Here is a 15,227-nt window from a genome sequence, read left to right on the forward strand (position 1 = left end):
GATAACCTTTTGGTCCCTTCATATGAGATCATGCCTACTGAGATGATATGTGTTGTTGGTCTCGAATCCCAGTTATATGGTCCCATTTTCACATACCTACGTGACAATACTTTACCTCCTGATCTATCAAATAACCAACGTCGCACTTTCATTTGCCAATCTTCTTGATATGTCATTTTAGCTGATATCCTATACCGGCGAGGTCTAGATGGCACTCTTCTTAGATGTTTAGAAAGCGACGAAGCTCAGATTGCGTTACGGGAAGTGCATGAAGGGATATGTGGTCCACATGCTAGTGGTCCTACCTTGGCCAAGAAACTCATCAGGACTGGATATTACTGGCCCAATATGGAGAAAGACTCATATCAGTTTATCAAGAAATGTAAGCAATGTCAAATTCATGGAGACCTCATACATGCGCCAGCACAAGAACTTCAACCACTTGTGTCTCCTTGGCCCTTTTGTCAATGGGGACTCAATCTCATAGGCAAGATTCACCCTCCTTCTTCCAATGGTCATAAATTCATTATCACTGCCACAGAGTATTTTACAAAATGGATTGAAGCCGTGCCTCTCACATAAGTTACTAGAAAACAGATTGCTACATTCATCCTTAACTATATCATTTGCCGATATGGTATTCCTGTTTCCATTATCACTGATAACGGGCGTCCCTTCAAAAATTAGGATGTTCGTGAACTCTATGACCACTTCCATATCGCCCATCGTTTCTCCACACCATACTACCCCCAAGGTAATGGCCAAGCTGAGGCGTCTAACAAAAAAATCTTTAAAATCCTAAAGAAGACAGTCGATGATGCTGGTCGTAATTGGCATATCCAACTTAATCCTGCACTTAGGGCCTACCGCACAAGTGTCCGTACACCTATAGGAGCTACACCCTATTCACTAGTCTATGGTTCTGAAGCCATCTTACCTATTGAGGTCGAGCTACCCTCTTTACGGGTCTCTTTGCAAAACATCATCAGTGATGAAGACTACAGGGTCTCTCGCTTACAAGAGCTGGAACTATTGGATGAATGAAGACAAACTGCTTTTAATCATCTCAAGGCTTACCAACAACGAATGAGTCGCAGCTACAATCACAAGGTCAAGCCTTGCACATTTGAGGTGGGTGACTCAGTTCTCAGAGAAAATCCTAAAAATCAACAAGACAGAGAGAAGAAGGGCACGTTCGAACCAATTGGCTTGGTCCTTACATCATTACAGCAACATATGGATCTGGTGCATATCAGCTCTCAACTACAAAAGGTGAACCTTTGGAGGATCCTATGAAAAACATGCACCTTCGTAGGTTCTACACATAGCTCTTCAGAGTATCCTAATTCAAAAATACAAAAAAATTATAAAACAAAATAAATTGTTACTTGGTGAAAACCTGGCAAACAGGCGCCTTGTGACACAAAAAACATTGAAAAATCGAAAAAAGTAAAGAGAAATAATTTCGTCCAATGGTGAAAACCACTTCAGTGGTGCCCTAGGCAAGTACCATGGTGAAAAATGGGTCACCAACACCATGCGTAGAGACATTGCTCCTCCCTCCTTCAGGATTCTCTTTCATCATTTCACTTTGCACACACTCACAACCTATTCATTCATAATAAACTTACCCATTCCCATCATGGCTTGTTATTGATCTACCCAAGATTGGTTAGCCATTCATAATAAACATTCCTTTTCATCCCTTTCCATCCATAATAAATCAGATCCTATTTGTGGCTAAGGCAAATCCTACGTCTAGTGATGGGTGTGGAACTGAGAACATCACATGTTTCGAGGAGTACAGTTTCTTCCGGCTTCCTTCAGTTTATCCGTGCACAATCCGCAATAAAGCAGCATTTGCATCATAGATCCGCAATAAGGTTTCATCTTCTCTACAATAAAGTATCAGTTTCATGGATTCAGTCAGTTTTAGATGAGAACATCAGCAACAATGGGCTTCAACAAATCAAATCTTTCAACAGACTCAGACAACATTATGGTTCAGTGCTATCTATCCTTTCTGTGAAAGTAAACATTGTGACCACAATCAAATAAGACTTATACAAGTGACAAGAGACACTAAACTTGAGGACTACAGTGGATTTTGGTGTCGAGTCTTGGTTTTCTTTTGATTTCATCTTTTTTGGTGACATGTCTTTTAGCTTTTCCAGGATGTCTTTGACTAGAGATTCTATCTCCAGGATGTCTTTGACTAGAAAGGCGAGGATGGGGTATCGTCACCTATTTGTATTTGCTGTCTGTGGATTGTCTCTTAGTAATGCTATGACTTGTCCAAGGATATGAGGACACTGTGAGTCTAGTGTGAACTGGGGCATTCCTTGTTTGTGACTATCTTATCTCCATGCAAATAGGTACAATAACTTTCTGGGTCGAACATATGCCTCGATTGTCATAACCTATTTTGCCATAATAAAGCGCAATGATGATAACGCACAAGAAGCTCTTTCACTTTCATATCTATTGTCTTCCATCCCCCTTTCTTGATTGAATTCCATCGTCCTTCTCGAGTCTGCGTAGCCTGCTATCACATGACTGAGTATAATGACACACCAAAAAAATATTTGCATTTCATGTAGTTTCACTTGCATTACCACATATAAGCATTTCATACATACATATAAATATCACAACTGCATCACATCCTGCACACAACACCTGTTAGCACAATAATCATTTGCATTATCATATTCATCTGCACTTCATACATTTACATTTGCATTGACATAACATTTTAAAATATAAAAAGAACAAAAATATATCGCATTGCATCATATACATATTTGCATCCATATCATAAGCATCACATAAGAACATCTCATCACATAGGTACACATGCATATAGCTGCCGCAAAGATGAATCATCTCGTATATAATCATAAAGTGTCATAATACAATGATGTCAAAATCATATGGCTACAATCACCCGCAGGTGTCTACAATACAAAAATGGTACAAAACTGATACATAGGGAGCCCTCTAAGGCTATGATGAACTCCCTCCCTTGGAGCCGCCTGGCCTTGGTGGAATCTGAGCCCCTGAAGGACCCATCCTAGGATCATCCCTCCTGTCTCCTCTATCTGGTGGTGGTGGAGGACCCATGACCCCACCACTCGATGCCTGTCTCCTCCGGCTCCCTCCCGTAGCTTTCGCTGAACGCGACGGTCTATGGAAGCTCCTCGCCCGCTGATCTGCTGGCACTGCACCATAGTAGAGGTCCCTCCAGTAGGCTATCTCCTCTCCTGCCTGTAGGACATAGGCATATCCAGCCCCTATGTCCTCTGCTGCCTGCCTCCCAGCCGTCAGTGCTGTCTCAGCCGCTGTGTAGCACTGGATAGCCTGATCCTGCTCTTGCTCAGTATCCCTGAGCCTGGTCCTGAGCCGATCCCTCTCCAGATCCTGAATCTCATCTGCCTAGCCCTAGCAGATCTCCCTCAGATCTAGCAGCTCAACCTCCACTGGGTCAACCCCCTCTGCCTCTGCCCCTGCCTCTGGCTCCTCCTCTGTGGGTGCCTTCCCCTGTACCTACCCCTGTGCCTATACTGGTACTTGTCTCTATCCCTGTCCCTGTATCTGCACCTGCCTGGGACCCTGTGCTGCTGGCACCTGTAAAGGTGATCCACCGTGACCCCTCACCACCTGAGCCTGCCTCTCCTCTCCACCCTCCCTTCGAGGTGCAACTTGCCTCTCTCCAACTACTCCTCTCCTCCTCCATCGACCTCGACCCCCCTCGCCTCCACCACCATCCTCGTCACCACCACCATCTCCCTCCAGTGCCTCTCCTGGATCTGTCAATCGGGGGAATGGATGCTCTGCCCAATATACTGTATACTCAGAATCCATCCCGGTGTCCTCAATCTCAGGCCACATGTCCCAAGGAAGAGGTATCATCTCCACCAGTTGAGTCACTGCCTGATCATACGACAGTAGTGGCCCAAACTATGCCTGATCTCTGACTGTGTGGGCATACATGCCTGATCCCCGGGGCATCCTTTGAATCCGGCCAAACTGTCGACCAATCCTGTCTACCAGCTGCCTCTCTAGCACATAGGGCGTCTGCCCAATCAGGTACCTGCTCCGGAAGGTGTATGGTAGCTTGACTGCATCATCCTCCCACTGCTCGCAGCCCAGATATGGTCTCCATATGACCTCATCAATGTCATCAATCACTTGCCGCTAGTACTCTAGCCTGCCAATCCGTGGCTGTGATGTGATCATGTCATATAAATGTACAAAGCTGCATCCATAACCTCTGCCCCTGAAGTGTATCGGTCGGGTAACCGACAGATGCTCATAGGCCCATACCTGCAGCAATGTCACTCCGCAGCCCAATCCCACTAATCCATGATAAACAAACTGATGCAGCTCATAATACAAGTGTGCCAGCACACACGGTCCCCAGGCATATTTGGTATGCTGTGTCATCAGTGTCTCCAGTGCTCCCCCCCAGCCCACAACCAATCCCCGTGTCGCCCTATCCGGACATAGGAACCCACTGATAACTCCTCCGATCACTGCCGACAATGCTAACCCTGTGGCTGTCATGGTGTGCCATGCCACGTGTCCTGCCCTCATCTCCAATCCAGGGTCCTGAAATACCCGTCTCAATGCCTCCCTGTCTCCATCTCGATTGTATGGGATCAGCTCCCCATCGATCAGCACTCGCAGAATCCTATATACATCCTCCAGGGTGACTGTCATCTCACCCATAGGCAAATGGAATGTGCACGTCTCAGAGTGCCATCTCTCAGCCAACGCAGTCAGCAAACCCATGTTTGCCTGAAACTCAGGCACATACAGCACATGTCTTAGACCCATCTCATCGATAGCAGCTCTGTCTTCGGTTGTCAACTCAGGTCACAACCTCTGAGTCGACGAGAATCTCTCCCGTGACTCTAGCATCGGCAAATACTCCTGCAGTCAAACAACTCAATCATGTTAGTTATAGTGGCATTCACTGTTTATCACAAAATGCTACTCGCTATCTAAATGCATATGGCTATCTACCCTAGTGACACTCATTGTTCATCACAAAGTGTTGCTATTTATCCTAGTGGTACTCACTGTTCATCACAAAGTACTACGTGTGTGACACTCACTGTTCATCACAAAGTGTTACTCACATTTGCACTCCTTGTTCATCACAAAGTGCTGCTCATATTTCAGTACTCCCTGTTCATCACAAAGTACTCTATCTTGGTACTCACTATTCATCACAAAGTGCCTTGATCTATCCTAGTCTTCTTAGAGGACCTGCTTGAGTGTATCCTCTCAGCAGCTTATCCAATCGACAGTATATGTTCATCACAGAACTGCCGATTTGACCTAGAAGATGCAAATTCATACTTTTCAAATGCAAATGCGCTTACATGACATAAACGCGCTCAAAAACTGCATAGATGCGCCTGAACAACACAGACGCGCCTGCCTGACACAAACGTGCCTATGCTCTGCACAGACACGCCTGGGAGACATAGACGTGCCTTCTTGGCACAAACACGCCTGTCCATCATAGATGCGGCCGCAATTGACGTAGATGCGGGTCCAGACATAGACGTGCCTGGCACAAACACAGATGCGCCTTCTTGACCCAGACGTGCCTGGCACCAGCGCAGACGTGCCTGGACATTTTTTGACACTTTTTGGACCCTAGTCTAAGCACATTTATTACCCTATTCAGCATGCATTAATGACAAAATTAAATGCGTCAAAGTACGAGGAGGTTTGGCAGTACTTACCAGCTCTCCTGCCTCTGCTGGCCTCTGAAATTGATGAACGCGGTCGAATCTGTGAGTGAAAGCTATCACTACTGACTGCTCTTGCTTTATTTTCGCTCTGCAATATGCTCTTGTGGATGCGTGGATGACAATGAGGATGTATTTTCCCCGTGGTCTATCTTATAGCCTACCCTAGCCCTCGCCTTCATTTTCTGAGTCAGTCTTCATTATCCTGTGACTTTGTCACTTTATCCGGTCAATCCATTCTAGCCTTTCTTTCTTATCGAGAGATTGTCTGCAATCTTTTCAGACATTTTCATCCAATCTCTCGAGGGGGCATATCATTCCCATTCTGGGTCAACTCTGTATCAGTTCATCTTATCTTCTTTGAAACAACGCGACAAGCTGCATTGTCTCAAAGAGGGGCAAAATGTAGACACCTAAAATTGTCCAATCTAATTAAATAAATATTTTATTTATTTAATTATCTAAGCCTAATTCTTCTATTAATTAAATAAATCCTTATTTATTTAATTAATTCATTTATCCTCTTCTAGCCTTATTTCTCATTTAAATAAATACCTTTATTTATTTAAATTATCATTTTCCTAAATTAAATAAATATCTTATTTATTTAATTGATCCCACTTCTTCTATTAATTAAATAAATCTTTATTTATTTAATTAATTCATTAGCCTTTTCTACCCATGACACATGTCATTCATCTCTTAATTCATACATTACCTACCCCTCTCATTATTTTATTATTTCTTTTACCTACCCTATAATCATGGCCGAGCTCCTTTTACACCTCTCAATCTTATCCCTCCATTTCATATAGTGTCTTCTATATAAGGAGATGCTTCCTTCATTATCAAACCCTAATGACCTAAGGAGCTAACTACTTGATCAATTGACTACACTACGATCCTACTTGCAACCACATTTCGTTCTTTGTTGAGCTCTTGTGCACATAAAATCTGAGAGCAAATATATCAAGCAAGATCAATGGAGATAGGAAGAATGGAGATCAAAACCCTATTGGACATGTGATGGTATAATCTTTGTGATCTTATGTGATTTGCATTGTCTTAGGTAATCTTCATATGTTATGGTGGATCTTTGTTGATTGTTAGGTTAGGGTTTTGTGGTTGAATTCATTTAGCCTTTCAATATTGTTATTATTGTTATCCATTTTCACCATATACAATGTGAATACTAAAGAACAACTTGCAGATATTTTCACAAAACCTTTGCGTAAGGAGACTTTTAAGTATCTCAGAGATCAACTTGGAGTCATACCACCACCGGTAGAGACTTAGACAGTTGATGATTGTCATCAACCAGCAAAATTAAATGAACAAATCTTTTATTCTGGTATTTGATGAGGAAGCTACTTCTCGGGGGGAGTAGTTGGTATTTTGTATGAGCTTGACTTATTGTGACTTTGGCATTTGATGTCAAAGGGGGAGAGATATCTATGGAAAAACACGTTATCCTTTTGGGGAGAGATTTTGAAAAACACATTTAAGGAGAAATTGGTATGAGAGATTGGTATTGTCACTCCTATGGGGAGAAATGGAGATTGTTGGTTTTTATATTTGGCATTTCTGTTTTGGCACTTTGATGGTTTTTCCATCTTGTGTTGCCATCAATGCCAAAGGGGGAGATTGTTGGTATTTTGGTATGGTTTTGTCATTGATGTCAACACCTACTAATACACCTACTTTGGAGATCCAACAACATTCACCGACAAGTAGTAAACTGTGCAACAGTTACTGGTATATGGTTCACTGATAGGATATATTGTTCACCGGTACCTGGAATGATATGGAAGACACTTGATAATGTCGAAGACATCATGTCGACACTTTATTTTGAAGAAATAATCATTGGTATATTCATATTTGCATATTTGCTTTTATTGACAAATAGGTCCAGGTTATCTAGGGTTACACCGACAAGTTTATCTTTTCTAAATCAGCATGGCATGCTATGGAGATGATTTATTATTGTTGTAAATGCATTAAGCCAACATGTTTAATTGGTTATTGCATCGGATATTATATTGTATGCAAAATGTTTTTATTGTAATATCTTGTAGAGCCAACCTACTAAAATTGGTTGTAGGGTATGGTATAAATGTAAGATCTTATTTGTAAGATCAAGTGTGGAATGCGAAAAAGAATTAAGTGAAGGTATATGTGAGATAAAATAGGGATATACATGAAGACATCATTTGAAGGTGAAGTTAGGTTTTTGTAAAAGCATATCAGCATTGCACCGGTATTGAATCTAGCATATGAAGATGCTATCTTGTGTAGTACATTCTTATTGGATTTAACCATCCAACTGTAGTCAGTGTGACTCCCATTTTGTGATTAAGAAGTGAGCTCTAGGCTATTGGCCTCTCTGTATGTGCAGACCCCATTTATGTACACTTACTATCTACAGTAGTATTATTTGATTGTGGGTAAGGTTTCCCACCATGGTTTTTCCCCTTACAGGGTTTCCACATACAAATATTGGTGTCATGTGTTATGGATGACTTTATGTTTATGTTTCATGCATTAATCCTTATCGGTATAGCAATTTACTATTAAAACTGTCTACCGGCATACTTAACTAGTTTACCGATATTAAATATTAAGTTGGTTAATAAGTTTTTGGTTTGAATTTATTTGACAACTGATTTACCCCCCCCCTCTTAGTTGTCTCTAAGACCTAACAAAGAGGTAGTCGACCCCGAGTTCGATGAGAAGATACTGGGACATCCTATCTTAGAAATTGATTGGAGTAGAAAAGGGGATGATAGCATTCAGTTTAGAACCTTTAATGTAATCAGAAGAACAAAGAAATGGTTTAAGGATCGTCATTTCAAACAAAAGCCTATTTCTGCACTTAAGGATAAGAAAGTTGGTCGAACTTGTGCGGCTTCTAAAACATCTCTTCCTTCTTCTAATGTTTCTATTTATATTGCAGGTGAAACAAAACAAAGGATGGAAAAGACTAAAAATACAAGTCTAGGAGAGTTTTCTATGGGTTCAGCTTCTACTCATGTTATCATATCACACAACAAGAAAAGTAATCAGAAAAACCCTGGCAAGTTCACTGGTAGTGGACTTACATTCTAAGGAGGAAACTCAAGAAACAATGGATGCCCATCAACCCCTCCCAGATGTCGTAGATAGTGGAAAAGAAATTGTGCGACCTGAAGATTCTAGGAATACAATGGTCATTGTCACCAGTAATCAACAATCACCATTGCCAAAGGAAACATCCACCACTCCTAAGTGGCTGAGTGCTTCACTTACCAAAATGAGGAATGTAATTCCTATTTCGATCCCAATGGAGGATATGGTTAGCAAATGCCTGGGAAGGACTTCAACGTCCAAAAAACTCAAAACAAAAACCATGATTGATGTGGATGAGAAAACCGGACACTAGGTTGCAGAGGTAGCTAGACCTCCGATAGATAAAGAGATTGAGAATGTTACTGAGAAAGACTTTATCATTGAAAAGATTGATCTAGGGATGACTTCTCGGGCCACTAATGTTAAACACTTGGAATCTTCAACTAAAAGGATTCTCACAAGGACCTGGAAGGATGAGAAAGATAAAAGTGAGATGAAACAAACTATAATACAGATGTCCTAATATATTAATGCTATCTAGAATCCAAATCCTCAGCCTCTCTCTCAAGTTTCTTTATCATTCGACCCAAAACCACCTTTGAATCATAATTTACTTGATCAGGTTCAAAGGAGCTGAATGATCATAGATGTTTTTAGTGAATGGCTCAAATCAATTGCACAACAAGGGACAAGTTATATCTCTGATTTGGTCAAAGTGTTTGAGAATGTAGACTCTATTGGGAAAGAGCTAAAAATAGAGATGGTTACCTGGGAGAAAGAGAAAAGTAAATGGCTGGCTATGTTAAGGAAGATGAGAGATACATAGAGATATGGGATAATGAACTTCCTCGCCACGAAGATGGTGCATTGCCTTGATGATAACATACTCTTTGTTTGCAAAGAAAAAATTGAGTGGAGGAACTCAATCATTCAGGAAGGACATGAAGAATTCCTCAAGGTTTTAAAATAATTGAAGGAATTGACTGACACTATGCAAAAAGACATGAAATGCATAGATCTTTAGCTCTTAAGAGAGGATAAACAAATTCTTGATGATTCATCATAGATGATTCAGGCCTTCAAAGATTAATTTCAACAGATTCAGGAAGCAAGTTCCTTGACAACTGAGGACTTCTCAAAAGTCGTAAGAATCAAATCTATGTTGGCTATCTATTTCGATCATTTGGAGATGCATTAGAGTAAATTCCTATAGGTAGATAAAAAGAAAGAAGTATGGAAGCAACAAATTTTGCACATAGGCCTCCCACATTACCAGCTCATTTTAAACTTCTCAATAGCTCACCTGGAATGGCAGAACATTCAAAGTACTCTTGGATCACAAGATAAATAGGCTGAAGCCACATCACTTGCTGGAGCTTGATTGTGATTTCTTTTCTCACGGCTCATACCACGTTTTTAGTTTAGTTATTGCTTTTCAGTTTTATGAAACTAGAATTCTTTAACTTTGGGATAGAGTTATGTTAGATTCAATGATAGTCCCAAAGACACTGAGCGGGGGGGTGAATCAGTGTCTAACCAGTTAGCAGAATATTTGAACTTATTTATAACTTTTTATCCCAAAACAGTGTATCGGTAAATAAGAATTATTGCAATAAATATAAATAATAGAGACAACATAGAAACACACCATAACACAAGATATTTAATGAGGAAACCCGGTGTGGGAAAAACCTTGGTGAGATTTGTGACCCACAATATTTACTCACTGGCCAATTAAAATATATACTACTTACAATGAGGGGCCTGCACATGTAGGGAGGCCAACAACCTAGAGCTCACTACTCAATATAGAGTCACACTAACTACAAAAGTGGATTATCAAATCCAATACAATGTATTGATCAAAACAACATCTCTAATGCCATATTTAGTACCGATTTAAGCTCAGTTGATAACCAAAACCTTCGTTGTCAACTATATCACCTTATACAATAATATGTCTCATCACACACACAAAAATGACTTATAAGATCTCATACATATATGAGTCTTTTACAATATACCATGTCGGCTTACAAAAGATAATTACATTACAAAATAATTTATATAAACAAAACTGTATCCCATGTCGGCTGGAGTACCGATATGCTTTGTTGCCGATGTAAACTGAATGTTGGTGAAGTGCCTGTCGGTGCCGGTGTCTATCAGTGTATGAAGTTTGTGATGCTGGGCATTTAGAAACCAATTGCCGGTGACTTGCCAGCTGGTTGCCATCAATGACAACATCAACTAGTCTCATAAGGGTGTAGAATGCCAACAATCTCCCCCTTTGGCATTGATGGCAACACTCATGAGAAAAATCAAAACTGTTATCCAAAAACTGAAATCCAAAAAGATGTGCTCCCCCTGAGAAAGTGATCTCCTTTGTACATGCTGCAAAAAATGAAATCGAAAAAGATGTGCTCCCCCTGAGCAAGTGATCTCCTTTGTACATGCTGCATTTTTCTCTCCACTACTTCCCCTTTGACATCAATGACAAAGGATGTCATAAATAATCAAAAGAGTACAAAAATGCTACCTTAAGGTTTGTAACCAGTTGGTTACAATTTGAAAGATGTCCGCCAAAATCATATTCAAACTCTACATAAATTTGTTGTTGTCAGTAAGAGTTGCCTCAGTCTACTGGATCATACCAGTGAGATAGTGCATTTACTACTCTGGTGATCATTCTCCTTGAACAGTTGCCTTATATAATTCAGTTCTCTGAGTAATCCAATTATCCAGCCTCAGACCAAGTTTATCCTTTAGTTCTCGGGCATTAGACCTTATCCTTTCCTTCTCTTTCTCAAGTTTTTCTAACTTCTCCTAAAAAACTGCCATTTCCTGCTCAAAAATAGATATAAGTCCGGATGAACCTATAACAATATCCGCAATGTCATCAATTTCTTTTTGTGTCTTTTTGATCTCCTTATCAATGTCTTTAGTCAAACAGTGAGGTTTACATGCTTCCCTATATAACTCCTTATACTCCAAAATTGTAGAATTGAGTACTGGTAAAAGTGTATCCACATGATTGGTACAATTCTTTATGGTGTTTTCAAAGAATGTGTTATTCTCTTTTTCAACTCTCTCCTTTATGATGTCCTCATTCACCTTTTCTATAGTTATTACATTATCAACAATAAATTTGGACAATGTGTCCAATTTCCCTAAAGAATCCTTAATGTGATCTATCTGACATGTAGGTGCAATCATCTTTAGAATAGGTATTGTGTTATCAATTGCCTTAAATGATAAGGCATTGCAATCAGTAATCCTTTTAATTGAATCCAAAATTACCCTCTATGATATTGGTTGGTCCAAATTCACCTGTAGATGCACTTGGTTCTATTGTAGATTTCTTCTCAACAGATGTTTGACCAATCACCTTTAGTATATCCTCTTTGCTTCCATTAGATGTATCCATTATGCTTTTATTTTCCTCCGGTGGATCTATCTATGTCTTCACCTCTACCTTTAATGGTTTCTCATATTTATTAGGCTTCTCTATAACTGTCGGTGTTACAGACTCAATATGAACCTCTGCCTCAGATTATTTTTCTGTTTGTACCACTGCCGGTTTGTCAGATTCTGGTGGCCCTTTGCTAGCTGTCTTATCCTCCATTTCTCAGTTGTCGGTTGCTCTGTTTGAGTTGTTATCTTAGTTTCCTAAGAGTCAACTATTTGTGCTAGTTTTTGTGAAATCTTGCCATCCTCAACATTATCCGACTTAACCTCTAAAGTATCTTTATCCACAACAATGTTTACCTCCTGAGTATCCACATTCATTGTAAAAAGTATCTCCGACTCAGGGTTAGTATCATCATGTGTTAAACCTTCAGTATCAATAACTTGTGGATCTTCTGTGTGTATTAGTGGTGTATCTAAAGGTGGCAGTGGAAGATTATCTGTAACCTTTATGTTTGGAATACCACCTGTACGTTAGGAAATAGGAAATCATCAAAGCAATATATATAAAGACATATTAATCATTATTAGCTCAATCACAAACACACATTGCAATGATCTAATCCTAAGCACACTCAATAGAGATATGAAAACAAAGCATTCAAAATGAAAGATTATGCAAACCAAATGCAGAATTGAATGCTCCTTCCATGCGGCTCCATTGTTCTTCTTTCCTCTTCAATGGATTTGTGGATCTCACCTACAAGTGCACATACAATTGAAAGCAAGATTGATGAAAAGCTCGAGAGTACTAGAAGCGTAAGTTTGATAGTTTGATTAAGGATTCGGATTCAAGAATCGAGGGATTTGATTGAAGAAATTCATCCAATTTATAGAGAAATTGGAGAAAAAGACAAGATTAGCATGATCCAATTCAAATGGAAATTGCAAATCAATATGACAAATTATGACAAATTATGCACTTTCCATGCACAATTTGATTGATTGATAATTGATGACAAATTATGACACATTCTATGTCAAAATTGATTGATTGTCAATTATGACAAATTATGACAAATTGGAATGTCATTCCCATGGAATTAGGAGATGAAATAGGAGGGAAAAGAAATTAGAAATTAAGAAAATTAGAAAATTGAAATTGATGACAATTAGGAATTAGAAATTGATGGAAAAATAGGAAATTAGGAACTAGAAGAAATTAGGTAAATTAATTAATAATTTGTCATTTAATAATTTGTCATTTATTAATTAAATTTACAAATTATTAATTAATTTACCTAATTTCTTCTAGTTCCTAATTTCCTATTTTTCCATCAATTTCTAATTCCTAATTGTCATCAATTTCAATTTTCTAATTTTCTTAATTTCTAATTTCTTTTCCCTCCTATTTCATCTCCTAATTCCATGGGAATGACATTCCAATTTGTCATAATTTGTCATAATTGACAATCAATCAATCAAATTGTGCATGGAAAGTGCATAATTTGTCATAATTTGTCATATTGATTTGCAATTTCCATTTGAATTGGATCATGCTAATCTTGTCTTTTTCTCCAATTTCTCTATAAATTGGATGAATTTCTTCAATCAAATCCCTTGATTCTTGAATCCGAATCCTTAATCAAACTATCGAACTTACGCTTCTAGTACTCTTGAGCTTTTCATCAATCTTGCTTTCAATTGTATGTGCACTTGTAGGTGAGATCCACAAATCCATTGAAGAGGAAAGAAGAACAATGGAGCCGCATGGAAGGAGAATTCAATTCTGCATTTGGTTTGCATAATCTTTCATTTTGAATGCTTTGTTTTCATATCTCTATTGAGTGTGCTTAGGATTAGATCATTGCAATGTGTGTTTGGGATTGAGCTAATAATGAATAATATGTCCTTTTATATATTGCTTTGATGATTCCTAATTCCGATGCTACATTAATTGGTGAACCCGACGTGAACACTAACCATCTAACCCTCTAACTATGTTTTGGAGTGCTTTCAAGTTGATTTTGCAGGCCAAAAACCCAAAAACAGGGTCATGCAGGGTATTCTGGAGACTTCTGCGCCTATGTAAGACAACTTGCGCCTGTGTCAGACATTTTGCGCCTGTGTAGGGGACATTCTGCGCTTGTGTCAGACATTTTGCGCTTGTGTCATGACTTCTGCGCCTGTGTAAAGTCCAGAACAGAGGTAAAAAATGCAGTGTTTACTTGAAATTTGTTGTGTTTTTGCATTCTGTTTTCTGTGCTTTGGATTTTGGTACTAATTATCTGTGCAGAATCTTGGCATACGCATGGCAAAGACTACAAATCAAACTACTAACATGTGTTATGCAGAATCGATAGTCAAAGACAACAAATCAAACTTCTAACTCGGGTTTTGCAGGTTGCCTTGGAGAAACAACCAAACTTTTTGTGTTTGTGTTTTTTAATTAGGCATTTAGTGATTTATAAATAGGTTGGAATGAAATTTTGTTTGCTTTGATTGTTAAGTGTGACATTGGAGTAGGAGAGTATTCTCTCATCCTTCTTAGGGTGATCAAAAATCCAGATCTTCGATACCATGCTCATGTCTTTGATTGTTTGTCTCCTTTAGAGGGCCTGCCTTCCCGACCACTTTGCTTTTGCAAGCAAGTGATAATCGTGAGAAGGGAACGACCCAAAGTGAGTACGGCTAGAATTCCTTGGCATTCTAACTCACTATAAAAAAATACCTGATGAGCAAAAGCTTTGAAGGAAGTATTACGTGGGAATTGTAGTTACTTGGGAAGTGATGACCCTTGGACTCTTTCTCATATCAACATCTAAGTAGGGCCTCTTGGTCTAAATCATGCTTGCGTGACTAAATTTGTTTGGTATCTTGATGGGCTTAATGTCTCAATCACGCTTGCATGACATCAAGGAGTAATGCTTAACAGAAATCCTTACT

This window comes from Cryptomeria japonica, chromosome 8, assembly GCF_030272615.1.
Source record: "Cryptomeria japonica chromosome 8, Sugi_1.0, whole genome shotgun sequence".
Lineage (NCBI taxonomy): Eukaryota > Viridiplantae > Streptophyta > Pinopsida > Cupressales > Cupressaceae > Cryptomeria > Cryptomeria japonica.